At 44.2% G+C, this 6,000-nt stretch overlaps 2 pseudogenes across 1 annotated transcript; one reads left to right on the top strand and one right to left on the bottom strand.

Annotated features, from left to right (window-relative positions):
- The first annotated feature begins 205 nt into the window (after nt 1-205).
- Nucleotides 206-641, top strand: LOC700134 (small ribosomal subunit protein uS10 pseudogene; annotated as a pseudogene). The gene has a single exon (XR_001441931.2). The product of XR_001441931.2 is annotated as a small ribosomal subunit protein uS10 pseudogene (transcript).
- A 341-nt stretch (nt 642-982) lies between these two features.
- Nucleotides 983-1,808, bottom strand: LOC700016 (platelet-activating factor acetylhydrolase IB subunit alpha2 pseudogene; annotated as a pseudogene).
- Nucleotides 1,809-6,000: the final 4,192 nt, after the last annotated feature.

The raw sequence follows: 6,000 nt of genomic DNA, 5'->3' as shown, positions 1-6,000 counted from the left end.
CCCCTGAAGCTGGGAGGCGGAGGTTGCAATGAGCTGAGATAGCGCCACTTCACTCCAGCCTGGCGACAGAGCAAGACTCCATCTAAAAAAAAAAAAAAAGCTTTTTGAGGAAGACGCGGTCGCAGGACCTGCGGATCTTTGGTTCGCACGCTCCTGCCCCTGACTCACCGCTGTTCGCTCTCGCCGAGGAACAAGTCGGTCAGAAAGCCGCGCAGCAGCCATGGCTTTTAAGGATACCGGAAAAACACCCGTGGAGCCGGAGGTGGCGATTCACCGAATTCGAATCACCCTAACGAGCCGCAACGTTAAATCCCTGGAAAAGGTGTGTGCTGACTTGATCAGAGGCGCGAAGGAAAAGAACTTGAAAGTGAAAGGACCAGTTCGAATGCCTACCAAGACTTTGAGAATCACTACAAGAAAAACTCCTTGTGGTGAAGGTTCTAAGACATGGGATCGTTTCCAGATGAGAATCCACAAGCCACTCACTGACTTGCACAGTCCTTCTGAGATTGTTAAGCAGATCACTTCCATCAGTATTGAGCCAGGAGTTGAGGTGGAAGTCACCATTGCAGATGCTTAAGTCAACTATTTTAATAAATTGATTACCAGTTGTTAAAAAAAAAAAAGAAAAAGAAAGAAAATATTAAATATGCATCTAAGCAACATAAAAACCAAAGACTAAATTATGAATCTTAAAAAATTGGAAAAAACATGTTTTAAAGCCAAGTAGGTATGATTCTGAAAATTATTATATATGACATAATCCAAGAAAGGCCAAGAAAAGAATCCTCATATTGTTCAGTATTTAGGCTTGATGTTGTCCTAGGAAAATAGTGATAATTCAAAGAACATGTTACACATACAACTAAAAAGTCCCCTTCTGGTTTCAAATGAATTGAAACAACAATCTTCCTTGGCTAACTTTTCTCCTCTGTCAAACAAACCTTCTATGTACAGGACCAGTTTAAATCCCTCCTCCCCTTCAAACACGAGATATGAACATCCAGGAACATTCTGCAATGCAAAGTGCCTTAAGAAAGAGAAGGATTCTGGAGCGCCGGGGGTGATAGAACTGATCTGAGGAAACTGAGATGCTGTTGACACTGATGGGAGCCAGTCGGGCAATAGTGGTTTGTTTCTCCTCGGGTGTTTCCTCCAACAACTGCATGATCAGTTCACGCAGGGGTTTGCAGACCTTTGAGTAGCTCCCTCCTGTCAAATGCAGAAAATCAAACATGTCGTGGCAGGAGATGGCATGGTTGGAGTGCACGAAACCCCTGTCAGTATCCAGGAGCTGCACGTTGGTAAGTTTCAGCAGCGAAATCTTGAGGAGTTGGTTCACCTTGGCGTTCTTTTGCCTCAAAGGGTTGGGTTTCTCACCTTGAGGTAACAGATCAAATACAATGATTTTGGCCTGTGGCTGCCTTGTGTTGATAAGTTGTATCATGGCCACCATACCACCTGCTACCTCTTCTGCTTCCTTTTCATGGTTGTTTCTTCCCACCCAGACAACAATGACCTTAGGCTTAATATTCCCCAGTTCTCCATTCTTTAATCTCCACAAAACATGTCTTGTTGTATCTCCCCCAGTTCCAAAATTCGGTGCTTGAAGTGGGGAAAAAAAGCTCTCGCCATGTCTCATATGGCTGCATTAACTGCACCATGGAGCCTCCCACAAATCGTACATCAGGCTCTTTGTCTTTACAGTCCAAAACAAGTCTGTCGTGCTGAGATATCCGTCTGTCATCTCCTTGAATGTCTTCCACCGCATGTGGAATAGCTGCTGGGTTTGAGTCTCCTTGGTTCATTCTACACTGAAGGAGGGGGTCCATGCGGGCCCCAAGCGGCTGAGGCGTCCATGGGTGTCGTGTCTGTCGCTCCCTTGGTCAGGCGGCCCCACTCGGGCATATCCCTCCTTGGGCCCCAGTACCAGCAGCAGCCGGGAGTGACACAAAATTTGCAGTCTCTTTAACCCACCACCAGAAGGATGGATATTTGGATGCAATTAGCAGTCTTTGTCTCACATCCCTTCAAGACAAACCATCTAGAAGACTAAGAGAGGGACGTTGGTCTATAAAACTCCTCTCTTTTAAGATGACTTCCTGGAAACACCACACAAAATGTGTCCTCCTCCAGAATTTAGTTAAATTGGCCACTCCTTCCTGAAAGGGAGGCCAAGAAATGTGGTCTTTCAGCTCATGAAATAAACTCATGAAAACGCATGAAAATAAACACTGGCCATTATGCTTAGAAGCTAAAGGAAATCAGAGTAAAACTAATGGTAATCTCACAGTGATTCTCATGCCAGCTTTTTATAAAGCTCTAGCAAACTTTTAAGACATACCGCCCGTGGGTAAAATAATTTGCACATTAGTAAGCAATTGAGAACAGATGAGTCATAGAAGAGGAAATACAATTGACCAATTGTCACATGAAAAAATGCTTGACCTCATTAATAATGAAAGAAATGCACATAAAAATAATAAGTTTTGCCAGCTGCAGTGGCTCATGCCTGTAATCCCAACACTTTGGGAGGCAGAGGAGGGGAGATCGCTTGAGCTGGGGAGTTTGAGACCAGCCTGGGTAACATGGCAAAACCCCGTCTCTACAAAAAATACAAGAAATTAGCCAGGCGTGGTGGCATGTGCCTGTAGTCCCAGCTACTCCGGAGGCTGAGGCAGGAGAATGGCGTAAACCCGGGAGGCGGAGCTTGCAGTGAGCCGAGATCGCGCCACTGCACTCCAGCCTGGGCGACAGAGCGAGACTCCTTCTCAAAAAAAAAAAAAAGAAAAGAAAAGAAAATAGCCAGTGCTATCAATGTTGTCGAAGCACAAAGTGAAATAGTCTTTTTTTTTTTTTTTTGAGACGGAGTCTCGCTCTGTCGCCCAGGCTGGAGTGCAGTGGCCGGATCTCAGCTCACTGCAAGCTCCACCTCCCGGGTTTACGCCATTCTCCTGCCTCAGCCTCCCGCGTAGCTGGGACTACAGGCGCCCGCCACCTCGCCTGGCTACTTTTTTGTATTTTTTTAGTAGAGACGGGGTTTCACCGTGTTAGCCAGGATGGTCTTGATCTTCTGACCTCGTGATCCGCCCGTCTTGGCCTCCCAAAGTGCTGGGACCACAGGCTTGACCCACCACGCCCGGCCGAAATAGGCTTTTTAAAGGACATTTTGTCAATATCTATAGTTACCATGCATACCTTTCAATGGAGCAATTCCAGTCCTGAGTCAATATTCTATAAAAATAATTTTACAGGTATTCAAAAATGTAAGAAAAATAAGGCCAGGTGCCGTGGCTCACACCTGTAATCCCAGCACTTTGGGAGGCCAAGCCGGGCGGATCACCTGAGATCAGGAGTTCAAGACTAGACCGGCCAACATGGTGGAAACCCATCTCTACTAAAAATACAAAAATTAGCCGCGTGTGGTGGGGCACACCTGTAGTCCCTGCTTCTCAGGAGGCTGAGGTAGGAGAATCACTTGAGCCCAGGAGGCGGAGGTTGCAGTGAGCTGAGATCATGCCACTGCGCTCCAGCCTGGGTGACAGAGCAAGACTCTGTCTCAACAACAACAACAACAACAACAAAAAGCATGTAAAATAATGTGCATTTCAGTGTTCATGTGTCACACAATATAAGCTAACTTTTATTTAGCATCTATAGTGCAGCACAGTGCGGCAGGTACTTTTATCATCTTCAATTTTCAGGTGAAGAAAGTAAGGTTAATTTGATTGCCCATGGCTACTGAGCCAGAAGTAGAATGAATGGGCTCCAAGCCCTGTCCCATTGATTCCAGAGCCCAGGCCCTCACACACTGCACATTCTGTTACAGATGTCTTCACAAATCTTGCCAAACATGGCAGATGTGCACTGCTTTAGGATTACCTTTCTTTCTTTTTTCCTTTTTTTCCTCTTCTTTATTTTAATTAATTAATTAATTTATTTATTTATTTATTTTGAGATGGAATTTTGCTCTTATTGCCTAGGCTGGAGTGCAGTGGCACGATCTTGGCTCACTGCAACCTCCACCTCCCAAGTTCAAGTGATTCTCCTGCCTCAGCCTCCCTAGTAGCTGGGATCACAGGCGCCCACCACCACACCTGGCTAATTTTTTATATTTTTAGTAGAGATGGGGTTTCACCATATTAACCAGGATGGTCTCGAACTCCTGACCTCAGGTGATCCACCCACCTTACAGGTATAAGCCACTGTGCCCAACCAGGATTACCTTTCTTCTCATGTATTCTTGTCATCTTAGTTCAAGTCATTCAGACGGGCAAGAGAGAGAGATGCTGGAGTGAGGGGGAAGATACTGAGCATAGAGTTAGGAGAACTAGATTCAAGTATAGAATTATTTAAATCACCATATTTTGAGGCGGGGGTGGCAGGGTAATACATAATGCTGGCAAAGTTGTAGCAAAATACATAAGCTGTAATACATAATGCTGGCAAGATTGTAGCAAAATTGGTACATTCATATGAAGGTAGTGTCAATTGGTTCAACCAGTTGGAGACATTTTTGGCAATATTTCAAGAGACTAAAATGTTCATAGTCTTTAATCAGTAATCCCACTCTTAGGAAATTATGTAAAGGAAACAGTGCAAAAGAATAAGTTAGGTGCACAAAGGTTTTCATTACAATGCTATTTGCGATAGCAAAACAATTAAAATAACACAAATGTCTAATATGGGGGAATGATTAAGCAACGATTAAGAGTTTGTGTTTGACAAGAACCACAGCTGTTCACCTTTTTTCTCAGAATCCTTTGGCTCATCAAGCCCTGATCCTCACGCAGCCCCGGGTGCTTGTGTTAAATAAAACAACAACAGTCATGAAGGCACATTTTAGCTCTGCAGAATCAGAATGGAGTCAGCCCAATGTTTTCTTCACATGTAAAAAACTGAGAACAGCTCCACCTGCCCTCTTTTAGCTCTGCATAAGTCTCTGGTCTTTAGCACATTTGCTGTTTACAGTTGCAACTCCCTCACAGTTTTCTCATCATTTCCAGAATGTTTTCTTCCCTGAAGTTGTGCCTAAGCTTCTGGCGTTCAGGATGCCCGCCAGGAGAGGCTCTGGGGCCTGGTTGCCTCCAGCGTCAGCATGACAGAGGCCAAATCGCCACTTTACGAACTGCAGAGCCTCACCAAGAGATGACCTATAATTATAAGAAATACAACAAATAGTGATTATTTTTATTGATGTCAAACTGCATTTTTACAATGAGCTGTGTTCCAAGTGAGAATGCCTTCTTCCCTGGCCAATGCCCAGCTACAACCTGCTTACCAACTCCATGCACAGAACATAATCAGTTCTTGCAGGTTTGTCTGAAGTGTCCTAGAGAAGCTGTTTGGAAACAATGTCCACTGCAGGGGGCTGCCAGTTTTGAGGATGACGTGAGGTGGAACAATGACCATCATTAGTGAACAATAATGGAATCAGAACAATAAACCAAATGCTTTAGGAAGTTAAAATGTTCCCTGCCTAATGGCCACATGTGCCATATAATTATTTTCTTTGTGTACTTATTGCAATTTTGAAATTGTCTTTCATTATAAATTGTGTTTACAATATAGGTGACCCCCTTTTGCTACATATTCTAATACTGCCAGGTCGTGATGTTTCTCAATACGGTAGATGTCTTTTCCTTGGCTATATTTATTTATTTAGCTCCTTACTTCTATCTTTTTTTTAAAGCTGCTTTCTTTTCTATAAAACCTCTTTCAGAAGGTAGCTGAGAGTAGAAAGGAGGTGTGCTTTGTTAGTCCCAAATTGTAGTCGTCCACCCACTACTAGCAAGCTGTGTGACTGCGGACAAGTCAGTTCATCTCTCTCTAATGCCCCAAGTTACTCATTCTGTAAAAATGGGTGAGATTTACAGAGGATAAGAGCAGTAGATTCCAGGGTCAGACTGCCTAGCTCATTCCCATGCTGGCTCCACCTCTGAGACCTTGGGCAAACTGCTTCTCCCTGTGCCTCAGGTGAGCAACCATCGCAGTTTGCCT

Source organism: Macaca mulatta, chromosome X, assembly GCF_049350105.2.
Source record: "Macaca mulatta isolate MMU2019108-1 chromosome X, T2T-MMU8v2.0, whole genome shotgun sequence".
In the NCBI taxonomy this organism is placed as follows: Eukaryota; Metazoa; Chordata; class Mammalia; order Primates; family Cercopithecidae; genus Macaca; species Macaca mulatta.
Note: the sequence above shows the minus strand (reverse complement) of the source record. Positions and strands in the feature narration are given on the sequence as shown.